Below are 14,696 nucleotides of genomic sequence, written 5' to 3'. Positions count from 1 at the left end.
CTTCAGAATTCATCCAAGGTGGCTCCATATATTGATGAGCACATGAATATTATACAGTCTAAAAATCCACAAAAGAATCTTGCTTGGATTACACGCCAACATATAAAAACTTTTGACGGCTGGTTCAGACGAAAATTATTGGGCAACAACACAGTTGATCAAGAACTTCAATGGCTGGCTAGGGGACCATCAATCACTGTCCAGCAATACCAAGGGTACGAAATTAATGGGTATACATTTTATACGAGAGCTCAAGACAAAAAAAGCACCAACCAAAACAGTGGTGTCCGTATGTGTATAGTAAACAGTAATGGAGAAAAGAACAACTACTATGGTGTCATAGAGGAGATATGGGAACTTGAATATGGACCCATAGTTGTCCCTTTATTTCGTTGCGAATGGGTGGCTGGAGGAGGCGTAACGAAGGACCGGTATGGGATGACCATAGTTGACTTTAAAAAGATTGGATATAAAGATGAACCATTTGTTCTAGCCAAGGATGTGACACAAGTGTTCTATGTGAAGGACATGTCGAGCAAACCGAAGAAGAAGTCAGATAAGACGCCTGAAGCAGACAAGGCTGGAAATGAGCCGAAACGGCACATAGTTCTTCCAGGAAAAAGAAAAGTTGTTGGAGTTGAGGATATTTCGGACAATTCGGAAGATTATGACCAGATTGATGACCTTCCTCCATTCTTAGTTGACGTTGACCCTAGCATCCTCTTATCCAAAGAGGACACACCTTACTTACGCTGTGATCACGCTCAAGGCACTTTCGTCAAAAGGAAGATTATCAATGTTCCAGTAGATAATGATAATGAGTAGTAGTTTTATATAAATTATGTATTGAATTCTCTCAATCAGTGATGTAATGTAACGCACCGCATCGTATTTATCTCAATTCTTGATACTATTTCTCCAATTATGACATAATATCATCTTCAGATAATATTATATTTTTTCATGGTATAAATATTATTTACATTCACTAATTTTGCATTACTAGAAGCATTGAAACATTAAATTAAAAACAAATAATCAAGTAATATGCGAATTGATTACATCATTGTATAGGCTACTATTGAAAAGTTTTTTGAAGAATTTTGCATGGATCAAAATGAAATGTTTTCAATTTATTATGAATAACAGAAACATATACACATATAAACCCTTTACGCTACACATAATTGATAATGGTTGCATATTCGTTAATTTACTTCAATTACTATTATTATTGTATACATATAATTACTATAATTATTGTGTAGCTAAAAATAAGATATAAATTTTTGTTATATTATTCTAATTATTAAGCCTATTATGAATAAATTTATGAATACTACAAATTTAGTGTAAATGGGAACTGGCTTGGCCAATTCCCGCGCGCCAATTCCCGCGCGGATGGTACACGTTAGTGCCGGCTGGTATTACCAGCCGGCACTAACTTGAGCACGTTAGTGCCGGCTCGTAACACTAGCCGGCACTAACTTGTCCATCTGACGTCACGTGGGCGCGTTAGTGCCGGCTGGTAATGTCAGCTGGCACTAACCGAGCCATCCCCCCAACAAATTAGCCCCTTCGCATTCAGATCGACATCGCCCCCAACTTACCCGCCGCCCCGACGTCCTCGCGCCATTGCTGCCGCCGCCCGAAGCTCCGGCCGCCGCGCACCTCGTCATCCTCGCGCGCGGCCCGTTCCTCGCAGCCCGGCCGCCCGGCTGCCCCTGCCGCCTCGGGGTCCTCGCGCCACTGCTCCGCGTCCTCGCGCCATTGCTGCCGCCGCCCGAAGCTCCGGCCACGGCGCACCTCGTCGTCCTCGCGCGCGGCCCGTTCCGCGCAGCCCGGCCGCCCGGCTGCCCCTGCCGCCTCGAGGTCCTCGCGCCACTGCTCGGCGTCCTCGCGCCATTGCTGCGGCGCCCGAAGCTCCGGCCCCCACCGTCGACCCCTCCCTCCGGACCTCCTCCTCGCCCTCCGATCGCAAAAATGGATTCACGGTGAGCACCTTGTCCTCTACGGGACATTTTTCAAGTTTCCATAGATGCATCACCTCGATTGTTACAGAACCCTTCTTTCCCACAGCTATTAAACTAAATTGTTATCAGTCACTTAGCAAACCTCATTTGGTTCTAATTACTCAAGAAATGAATGTTTCAGTTACAGGCTGCCCAATGAATATATCTTGTGTTGAACTAGCACTAGGGGCAGCAAGTCCTCTTGGGAAGATTATTTCATGAGGATCTCTAAAAACGGGCAGTTAAATATGCAAAATACAGTGGTCTAAATATTATCTCTACAGGGGCAGCAAGTCCTCTTGCAAAACTCCTTTTCAATTATGAGCATCACATCAATGTCAAACCATCTAATGTTCATCATCAGACATCAGTAGTGAGGAAAGGTACAACAGCCATCTTTTAGCCCACTAATTGTACCATACATTAAACTATCAAGGTTAACTTCTTTGTTTCGAGGATCCATTCTAACTTGCCAAGGAAAAAATGAATCATATTAGTTACGATTTTCAAAAGCATAAGACAAGAATATGAAGATTGCGAGCACTAGTTTTTTCCTTAGTAAATTAAGGTTTTCGAGCTCTGATCAAAATCTTTTAAGATTCATCTCTGGATACTCCCAAACGTTACAGCTATTAAACTAAATTGTTATCAGTCACTTAGCAAACCATAAGGTCTTTGAGCTATTTATAGAGTCGTAGAAGATGCTCAATTAGCTGTGCACCCATGTGATTCTCGTTTTCAGTTACACCTTCAGCACATTCTTATCTCCCAACTTTCCAAATGATGCTCTTCTACTTGTTTGACAGGATTTCAAACTTTTTTCATTGGCTTCACTAAGCATCACAGACGACGATGGTGTGAATCAACATATCTATGTCATATTATATTAGTCAAATACAGTCATATCCACATAATCTATTCATTCGTCATCAAATTCCATAGGGGAGACGCATGGAAGAACTCTTCTAGTATCTTGCAAGTTGCTCCTTACAGGGTATGTGCACATGAGCACTTCTGTGTAAGTGGCACATGTATATCTGCCCTATGTAGTCCAGTGTGTAAGGGCCCATGTAGTTTAGTCCAGAATTATTTGTGAAAGCTATTCAGTCTGAGACGCAATGAGCAGGTATCAAAGAATCTTCAGTGTCCAGGGTGAAAGCTATTTGTTCTATCCAGGGTGAATGCTGTTGATCTTCCGGCAATGCACTGGCCCCGATTCGCACACGGGAGGCCCGAGCATGGAGGCGGGGCAGGCCGGGCCGTCAACCTCACGCGGAGAGGCGTCTGTTAATTGTTACTAAATAATTCTTTTCTGTATATATAAATTCAGGAATTTGTTTTGTTCAGTTGTAAAAGATATTAACTTATTTTGGATTAAAATATGGTATGGTTGCTTTGTTTACTCGGTAAATGATTGCATTTAAGTGCATAGTAATTGTTACAATATTTTTGCAAATACATACATTTTATTAGTACTAGAAAATACTTAATATTTTTTTATTGTTTCGGGTAGTGGAAATGGATCCTACGGGCAACCAAGACGAGTTAATGCACGAGCTCATTTGTGGTAGTACTGGGCACATAGCTCCAGAGTTTCATGAGGACGAGAACGATGGCAGCCAATTTTTAAACTTGCATTATCATGGCGACGAGGAGCAAGATATTAGTGGGGAGGAAGAAGAAAATGTCGAGGAAGCCGAGGTATGAAATTTAGTGATTCTTTCAGGCATCAGGATAAACGTTTGTCAATACCTGCCGCGACGTCCACTAGTTGCTAGCAACCCGCTTGATAAATTTGCAATTCTTTCAGACATCAGGATCGACGAAGCCTAAACGGAAACATGGCTCCAAGAGGAAGATGGTAGGATGTACGACCATCACGGAGATCAACGAAGCAACCGGTGAGCCACTAGCCCCTGGTCAAATTAAGACGACCTTTGTAAATCAATTGGGATATCTTGTTAGGGAGAACGTCCCCATAAAGTACAAGCTTTGGAAGAGAAATAAAGTCTCTGATCGACCTGAAGATATCGTGCCAGATTTAGAGAAAGATTTGTTATGGAAAGAGGTGTCGTTGCACTTCAACTTTCCCCCAGGCAAAGCTGACAAAGTAAAGGGATGGGCATTTAAGAAGATGGCAATTCAGTTCGGCTCGTTCAAGAAAAAAATGATGGCAAACTTTGTCAACAAGGGCCTCACACCAGATTTTGATAAAGTCTGGAAGAAGCAACAAGAGTGGTGGAATGAATTCATGAATTACAAGCACAGTGCTGACAGCATGGCAGCCTCGATTCAAGGCAAAATGAATGCTAGCAAAAAGACAAACTTCCATAGACTTGGGCCTGGAGGTTATAAGGTTGCTGTTCCGAAATGGGAAAAGATGGAAAATAATTTAATTGCAAAAGGAATCGTACCGCAGACCTTGAGTTGGCCCAAACGAGCAAGGTATTACTTCTATGCTCATGGAGGCACACTAGACCCCGACACTGGAATGTTTGTGACTAGCGACGTACTAAGAGAGGCTGCCCAAAGACTTGACGACGCAATGAGGCGTACGGAAGAAGGAACCTTCCAGCCCAATAGAGAGAATGACGAGCTAACTTACGCTCTTGGGAATGCGGAACACACTGGACGGACCCAAGGCGTGGGCGTAGTTCCATGGAAATATGGCTTTTCCGGAGATCTCGAAACCTACCGAAGCCGATGCAGAAGCAAGGCAGTAGTGGTAGAGAAGATCTGTAGCCTAGAAAACTGGATAATGTCACTTGAGGCAGCAGTTGGGCAACACTCGGACCAACCAGCTGCCAATGTGGAGTTCAGCACCCCTTCTCAGCGTCGTAGCAGTGTTGCTTCCACAGAGCACCCTACTTTGGGTGCCGACAGGATGAGGGACCCCATTGACGACATCCCCGTTAGGACCCAATGTGAGCTTCTGGTTCTTTATGGGAAAAAGCTCAAAGTTTGTGCTGAGGGTTATGCGGAAGTCCAAGAAGAAGGCAGGACAATACATTGCCAGCCAATTCCTGAAGGATTCGCCAGAGTCTTTGTTGACCGAATTACTGAAGAACGCCGGGAAGACTTGGACCTCCCGATCCCTATAGGTCCTGAAGAAACAGAACTACAACATGCCATACACACATGGATTGCGTGGCCAAAGCGCGACATAAGATTGGTGCAAGCAGCCACAGATTCCGCTCGGTGCTCAAGGAAAAGATCACCAACGCCAGCTGATGACAGGAATCCTAGTGTTGGCCCACCTTCTCCGCCGCCTGCACGGGACCCCAGCATGGATCCGCCATCACCAGCCGCACAAAGCGAGCCAATTTCGGCATCATCACCAGCCGCACAACAGAATCAGAGTCAGCGACAGAAGGCATACACGGTACCTTCGGTCCAGTCATCTCATAAGCAGCAAAGAAAGAAGAAAGCGAAGGCTCCAGAAGAGAAAGAGGCAGAAGAATCGTTTGAAACCTTCTTGCTGAAGCGCAAGCTACTGAGGGAGGCTGCGAACAAGAAGCCAGAAATAGATCCAGTTGCGAAGGTACACTTCATTAAACACTTCATTAAAGATCCCACCAAGGAGAAAGAAAGGGAGTCGGATTATGATCGGCAGATCAGAAAGTGCTACAACAACCCCAAGAATCGACGGATCAATGCAAAGACCGTTCCCCAGCTCGGAGAGCAGTCCAAACAATCGATCCCTCAGTTGATAGTGCCGCATGAAGAATGTCCTGATGAATCAAGGGATCCGTTGACCATGGCTGGGATGATATTGCAAACTGATCTAAGAAGGGCTCAGTTGCTTGGGGAGGCCCTACAGAATGCCCGCGGCAGGAAAAAGTTTGTACTTGGTGAACCTTTGATATGGCCAGAGTTGCTACCATTCCTACCAATGAGAATGGCCGAGTTACACAAATGGTATGCCGTGCAATCTAAAGCTAATGAATTAGAGATGTTCCCAGCCCGGATTAAAGATGAGCATTTCTGGCGGGGGGCAGATGATGTATATATCGAGTTTGAAGCACTTTACGATTTATACCATCAAGATGCCCTTCACAAGTCCCTCGTGAGTGTATGGTGCATGTGAGTATTGTCTCTCGTTTCATTATTTTTAGCCTTGTGTGTTGACTGATCCCCGTTTTTCTTGTGTCCCGTAGGTCAAAAATTCAAATTTGCCGAAAGAAGAACTTCCATAACGTCGGGTTCTTCGACCCCGATATTATACACGAGAAAACGGTAGAGCAAAAGCCTGAAGAAATAGTCAATGTTATATACAGGGGGTTGCGTAAGAATAGCATGTGTCCCTTCATTCTCTTGCCATACAACCATCAGTGAGTCGTTCTTTGTTAGCCTCTTTTTTTCAATCCCTTCGTATTAATAATACTATTTAATAACTATTATAATCAACATTAATTGTTTATGCGTATGTATATGCACAGCTTTCATTGGATATTGCTTTGTATTCGGATTGACGAGCACAAGGTCTTGGTCTACGACTCGTTAAGGCAAGATAAATCAAAGTACCAAGATCTCATCGAGGTGGTAAATACTGCATGGCGTCGCTACCTCCGCAAACACATAGGCTTGCCCATAGGTGAAATCGAGCCTCTTTGTTGGGTGACTGATTTTCCGGTATGAATATACTCTCGCTACTAATGTCATTCGCAATAAACATCAGAAAAATTCTATATCTTAACCCACATTTGTCCATAGTGTTGGAGACAGGAACAAGGAAACAACTTATGTGGATACTACGTATGCGAGTGGATCAACACTTTTGCAAGTGAAAAAGGGCAAATGACAGTGGAGGCATTCAATGTACGTGAGCACAATCACATCTGCTCATCATTTTAATTCATTATCTTTTATTCTCATATTTTTATCGAAAAATATGACAGCATTGGCGGATGAAAGAAGAACTCATTGAAATGGCTCGGATCAGGGCAATTCAAGAAGCTATATGCGGATTCCTGCTCGATGAAGTCATAAATCCTAAGGGCGAATTTTATGGCGATGTCCGTACAAGCGTCGCCAAAAAAGATCCGACGACGGGGAAGCTGATAAATTACTATAGTTGATGTTCTTAATAATTTGTAATATCTCAAGTACTTTTAAACTCCTAAGTGTTCCATAATATTACTGTGCAATGCAAAAAGTATGATTATGTAGTTGCATATGGTAGAAATACGCATAGCCATACGTATAAAAATGAAAAACAAAAGATAAATAGGAAAAAAAATTTAGTGCCGGCCAGTTATACCAGCCGGCACTAACCTTGCTGCCAGGAGCCGGGCGGGGTCGGGCACGTTAGTGCCGGCTGGTATTTCGGACCGGCGCTAACACTCGTCCTTTAGTGCCGGTCAATATAGCCGGTACTAACGACTGTTACGTTAGTGCCGGCCATTCAGTGCCGGTCACAGGGACCGGCACTGAAGCTTCCTGTGACCAGCGCTGATGTGCCTTTCTCCAGCTGTGGTTGATCTCCTTGATCGCGCCCTCTGAAGTGTCTTCGCCGCGTTTGTCGTGGCCAACTCGCGGGAACTCCTCGCCATGGGTGTTTTGCACGCCGTGGTCACCGTGGTCTTCGTGTTAAGAACGCCTGGATCGACGCGGCCACGGTACCAGCAGCACCACCACGCCGCGACGGGGCTCGGGCCACACCACCGCGTCCAGTCGACTTTTGCCCGCGCCATGGCTGGATGCCCCTCGTCCACACGAGCGCCGCGAACGGTGCCGAGCCAAGGTTTCCAACGCCGACCCCCGCCTCATCGGCGTCGACCCCGGAGACGAGTCGAGCCGTCCGCAACTTCATCCTGGGGCCGCGTCCTGTGGCGACGCGAACCCCAACCCACAGGCTCCTCCAGGATTCGATGGCGGCGGCTTCAACCGAGGCGACGACGAGCCTCTGAACGGCACCATGGCGGCGCGGCGCGGAGCGCCCCCAATCTTCATCGGCTGGCCCAGGAGCCGGCTGATCCGTTGCGCCTCCAACCCCGGCGCAGGCCCCGCCCGCTGGAATATCAACGACGGCCCCTCGAACGGCACCATGACGGCGCAGCACGGAGTGGCCCCTATCTTCTACGCCGACTATGGAGCCGGTCGATCCGTTGGACCTCCACCTCCCGCGCAAGCGCCCGCTCGCTGGAATGCGATGACGGGGGTGGCGAATCGGAGGCCCGGCCTCATCCGCGCGAATACCAAGTGTTCCCCTCTCCGCGGAGGAACATTCGCCGCTGTAGACTGGCAGCGCGGCGCGATGGAGCGGCAGGCGGTGGAGCGGTGGTGCAGAATGCAGAGCATGGCTGCAGCGGCTCTGGTCAGGTCTTATCCAATCACGGGCTTCTCCGCCGCGGCCGCAGGACCTGTCAAGGTCCATATTCGGTAATGCTTGGAACAAGACATCCGATATCGGTTGATTTATCGGACGCTTCTATCCTGACGTGCACTCCAAAAAGAGAAGCAGGAGCTCGCCATCCTATTTTCGTAACTTCCAGGTCCTTCGAGTGCTCGTTCGTAGCCGTTATTTTTTCCACCCCTAAATTTCCCCAAATCAATCCACCACGCACCCCGTTTCAATGCAGCGGGCACCCATCCAAATCTGTTCGATACTTCAATTCATGTGAAATCGCCGCAGCAGAGCGGAACGCTACCCCAATCCCGTCCCCATGTCCATCCTTGAGCGCTCAGCGCGTTTGCCCGCTCCTCCCCTGCCGGCGTTATCACGTGGTGGGCATTCCAGCTGCAGCTCCCCGGCTCTCCTTTCTCCATCTCCTCCTTCGAGACGGTATCCACAGCACTAACCGCTTCCCCTTCCATGATCATCAGCTCACCATGCCATGTGAAACAGGTGCTGTGCTCTAGGGTGACCGGTGAGATCCTTGATCCAGTAAAACTCACTCGACAGACTTCAGTACGTCAACCAAATTTCCTGAGCTTCGAGGGGCGAGACAATTACCTGATAATGCTGCTCCAATAGGAGCAACCTCCAGATGACATCACTGGTGCAGCTGAAGAAGAAGAAAATGTTTGGGTTCAACATGTTGCAAATATATATATATATATATATATATATATATATAATTCTTACGTTCCAATTTGACTTTCCAGATGTTGCAAGGTATTTTCTTAGAGCAAATAGGATTTCAAATTAGATGTTGCACGAAACATCTCCAATTGCTACAGTGGGAATTTAGCTTACTTGTGATATCACGAGATCGGAGGTTAGCAATAGCAAGCTTATATATTTCGAATGTTGTAAAAGCTGTATGTCGGTGTTGCAGATTTTTTTACTGCATGTTGCCATTTTTTATGGATGTCGTGTGAAATACGATGATATATTGCGGTGGGAATTTTCTATCGTAGAATAAATAAATAGAGTCAGTTTATGTATGTTTTTTTAATGCTACAAGTGATGATTTCTGATGTTGCTATAGTTAACTCCTAATGTTGCAACACCAGGCGACCGATGAGAAAATTTCTATCGGACGATCCGAGCTAGCAGCACCGTATTTTATTTAGTCTGTTCTGTTGTTTGTGCGGTTGGGAAAGTGTAGTTGCTAGTAATTCATGCATAAGTCCTCAGACTTTCATGTAACTGCAGTTTATTCCTTTCGGATAGATACAATGTGCAATATATTTTATGTTGTAGCCCTCAGGTTTCAATATAATTTCTGAATCCACACTGCATAACTCTATCCTTTTCATTACTACACCCTGAATTCAAGGATATTACAATCTGCAATATGCAATTGTGATTACATTTTCATCTTCTTATTGCAATATTTTTTCTTGCAATTTATCTCTAAATTATTTGCATACTTATATTCATGTGCTTAATCATATTAAATGAATGCAAAAATCAAGTGATTACCTCATTTTAAATGGTAAATTTGCTTAATTTTGATAGTCTATAGTTTGACATTGGCCAAATACAAGGTAGTGAACCGTCACTACTGCGGAGTCTACACTATGTCCTCACACAAGTATTAACTCTCAACGTGCGTACCTGATGTCATTACTTGGGCAAATATGTATATATAGTTACAATAATTTATATTTATTATTGACTGAATATAAGGTAGCGTGACATATATGCTACCACGAGATCTACTCTATATCTAATATATAGAGATTATCTTCAACATGTGTACCCAATATTAAAATATGGAAAAATGGTACGATGTCTACATCTAAAATTGATGATTACCCACACCACAATTATTTTCCAAATATGAGGTCCACACAAATATACAAGTCTCAACATGTTTTAAATATTTTTTCATTATCATTGTTATTATTACATATAACCATGATGATTATTTATTTGCACTCCATGTAAATCAATAAAATCTATGGTGTGGGTTTACACCATGTAGGCATTTATGGCCCACAAAGATCGTGAAGAACTTGCACTTGATGGACACAACTGTCAGACCCAGGCCTACAGGCCTACAGGACTGTGCATATGGCCTACATCTTACGGGATAAGGGGTGGGACATGGACCACTCCCTACACCAGTTGTAACTACTCGTAGCGTAGTAGAACTAGTCATACAATAGTAGAATTGGTCGGAACAGAAGGAAACTACCCGAAAAGTACTCGGGTAGGACTCCTGGGCTCGTATCCGACTAGGACATCCATGTAATCCTATCTCCCCAGACTATATAAGGGTGGACAGGGACCCCCTCCAAACAGGAGACACAACGTCAACACCACACATAGGACATAGGGTATTACGCTCTCGGCGGCCCGAACCTGTCTAAACTTTATGTTCCTTGCACTTTCGAGTTTCTGATCTCGACGACACCCTACCTACAAACTCACCACCTCGAGGGTATCCCTCGGTGGGCGTGGTGGTAAAACACCGACAGCTGGCGCGCTAGGTAGGGGTGTTCATGTAGTATCCATCGGAGAACTCGATGGCATCTTTCAGCTCCACCAGCACCGTGCTCGATGAGGGCACAACTTTCATCTTCGGCTCTTGGATCTGCGTCGCCAATAGCTTGGGTGGTTTCAACGGCCACCTAGCTGACTCCAGGAAGCCGGAGGCCTCTACACCAACTCGGCGTAGCAACCTCGACGAATTCATCGACAACCTCAACGAGTTGCTGCTCCCCGATCTAGCCGGGGAGATCGAGATGACGTCTGTTTTCGATGTGACTTCAACTCGTGCTGCACCAGGACTACTCGGATCGAATTCAAACCGATTTGAGGAGGCTACGCAGTCCGAGTCCCTCTCCGACTTGGAGGAGGACTTGGATCATCTTCTCAAGCTCAGAGACAAGGGAGCCACCGCTTGCCGGGGGGCCCCCGTTTTTGACAACTACTTGGACCCAGACGCAAAGTATTCGTCGACTAGTACTACACTTCCTAGTCAGAGCCGAGGAGGACTTGAGGATGAGGGAGCCACCGCTCGTTGAGAGGCCCCTATTCTCGACAACCATTCACAACCTGATGACCACCCCAAATCCTTATTGGGTAGTCACCTGGGTTTGATCATAACGTCTACACTGCAAGGCCGTTTCGTGTACTAGAAGGGCTTAGAGCCCTCTGAACTACTTGAATATGACTCCCGCCTTGTGGTCTTCACGCAGGAACTACCTTTTCAGGAAGACAAAGTTATCGCAGATTGCATTACTCTGGCAGAATCCACCCTTCGGCCTATCAACCCCAGGGAGCCAGAAGATTTCGACTACTCCGCTCAACTTTAGCTCGCGTCACAACATCGACGCGCTGCAGCGATGTCCTCGACTACTCGGCTCGCGCCGCAGTTCTAACTGCTTCAACAAATCAGCAGCCAACGACTACTTCAACTACTCATCTCGACTACAAACTAGTCGGGGATGAGTCTTAAACTATTTGGCGATTAGCTCCGCATGGTCAACAACTAGTCGGAATCAGCTCCGATTAGTCGACTTCGTTGACAAATCGCCCACGGATCAAAGCTACGCTTCGCCACCTACTTTTTGCACAACACACACACTCTCCATCGGCAAATTTGAAACCCCCAAGCCATGTCCAGTTTGGTTTGAGGCGGTTCAACCCAGGACCCTCTCCGCATTGGAAGAGGATTCAGATCATCTACTACCACTCGAAGAAGGAGAAGCCACCACACGTCGGGGGAGGGGGGGCTAATGTTTCCGATAACCACTCGAATTCAGCTGCTCATATGACACCTATAATAAGTAACCCCCGGGGTCTGGTAAGGGGATCAGATTGGTTGGGCAGGTTTGAGCATCGGAAGGGCACAAAACCCTCCAGATTTCTCAAATCAAGTCCACCATGATCCATTACCACACCCGGCGAACTCCCTTTTCAAGAAGGCATACCTCTCCCTACTTCCAATGATGAGATGAGGGCCTGGTAGTGCGGAGTGCCAAACGCTTCGCCCCCAATCGAGAAGTGTTCATGATTCATTCCGGCGAGGACTGTGAAGGCTTAGAGCGGGTCCAGCTAGACGACCACGATGACTACCTCCTTGATCCACTCGATGAAGATGTGGACGTAACAATGGGTGTAGAATTCCTTGACAACATCAAGGTAGAAGATGCAGATAACATCCAGAAGGAATGCAGTAAGCTCATCAATGCGAAGCGTGCCAAATGCATGCACCACACGGTCGAGACGAACCAGCAGGAAAGCGGCAACCTCTACGACTCCACCACGGGCGACCTTAGCGCCATCATCAATGTTGGCCGGGACACTCGCAATGTCATCATTGCCAAGCAGCAAGAGCGCGAAGAAGTGGAAGCACACAGCCCCACCCACTATCAAATCCCTCTCGACTACCTGGAGACAACTCGGACGCGCAAGCAAGAAGCTGGGGAACAATCCATTCATAGAAAGAAGACTCTTAGTTCGAAGGAAAAATTCGAGGAAGCCCTGCACAAGCGATGCCCGTGGCACCCGAAGAGCAAGCATTCCGTGTTTGAATGTCAAACTCTCCGAAGGGCCCTAGGAGCTCCGCCACTCAACAAAGACTACGAAGAAAGGCGACGGGACTACCCAAAAAATGATTTATTCATAAATTAAGTACCTGATTCAAGGAGGTTTTCTGAGGGTCTTTTAGGTGTTTCGTTTGTTTAAACCATTATTTTGGAACTATATCTCGAAACAAGGGGTTTCGTAAACCTAAAAACACCCCTTTTTACCACTTAGTCAGGGTCGCCATTTATGTTTATTATTCGGGTTAATCATGGCTTCCTCGCTATACTACTTTGAGACGTGCCCAATGAACGTCCAGCCTAATTAGTGCAACATTTTTCCAGCCAATCTCCTGTCACCTATTCCTCATGTCATAAGCCTTTTTTACCAATGCTCGGGGGCTAAGGATAGGGCCAGTGGGGATGGGCTCGGGAAAGAAGAAAATGATTCAATTTTTTCAAGGCTAAGCTCAAGGAACCCTGTCACAGCCGAGCCATGCGATTGCCAAAAGTGGTCGTTTTGTTTGGCAATGACTTGTGGAACTCGTTTATTAGCCAAGTAAAGCACCTACGTGATTATCTATCAAATACTTCCAATAACGCTCAGAATACTAGTTCCCGACTAGTTTTCTATATTACTGAAGGGGCCTTGCTCCCAAACTTCCAGTAACACTCCGTTTACTAGTTTCTAACTAGTATTATATGTAGTTTACTGAAGGGGCCTTGCTCCCGTATGACCTCGCCAACGGTCTCGGTGGAAATCAATTTTTCAACCAGAAGCAGCCTGAAGCACCTGTACCACCCGCATGGATGTCAACCTTGCAATCGACGACTTGATCGACAACTTGGAACCCCTCGACCCGAGTCTGCCTCGGCCCGAGGTCGTGTACCACAAGTCCTTCTTCTGAGTCGGAGGAGGATTTGGATCGTCTACCACATGTCAGAGGAGGATTTGGATCATCTACCAAAAGTCGGAGGAGGACTAGCCACTGTCCATCAAAGGGCTCCCGTCTCCGCTGACTACTCATACTTCATCGATGACGCATCACCCTTATCAAAGGGCAACCAGGGCCTGAGGGTGCCTTCAACTTGGTCAGGCGGGCTCGGGCATCGGAAGGGCACGGAGTCCTCCAAGCTACCTAGCCTCAGCCCACCTTTCTGTGCGCCTTCAATTTGGTTGGGCGGGCTCGGGCATCGGAAGGACACGGAGTCCTCCAAGCTACCCGACCTCAGCCCACTTTTCTGTGTTGTCAACCTTGACATCTTTTGGGCATAGTACCGTTCTAGGAAGGCAGGCCCCTTGATTCATCTGACGAAGAAGAGGGGTAGATCGCCAAAAGCTCCTCACCGGATCTTAAGATCTTTAGGGTTTTCATTGAACAAATCCCATTCACGAAGGCGGACGCATCGGATCGTGTCCAACTCGATGACTATTTTGCCCTCGCGAGGGCACTCGGCGACCTGCCAACGACTACTTCGACTACACAACTAGTCGGGAGCCGGACTCACTCCATCAATGACTAATTGGACTTGATTCCGACTAGTTGGGTTTCATCAACAAACCGTTGCGGCTCCATCAACGAGCAATATGGCTTCGTTGGCAATCTTGCACGAATCAAGATCGCAAACTATCCACGCTCATCTAGTTTCTACGCTTGGGGGCTGGGCGCAACAAGGCGGTTGCCCACGTTAAGACTGCGACCCAATTCAAGGAGGTTTTACGGAGATCTTTGGGGAACTTATTTAACCATTATCTTGAGT

Source organism: Panicum hallii, chromosome 1 (genome assembly GCF_002211085.1).
Source record: "Panicum hallii strain FIL2 chromosome 1, PHallii_v3.1, whole genome shotgun sequence".
Lineage (NCBI taxonomy): Eukaryota > Viridiplantae > Streptophyta > Magnoliopsida > Poales > Poaceae > Panicum > Panicum hallii.
This window is presented reverse-complemented; position numbering follows the sequence as displayed.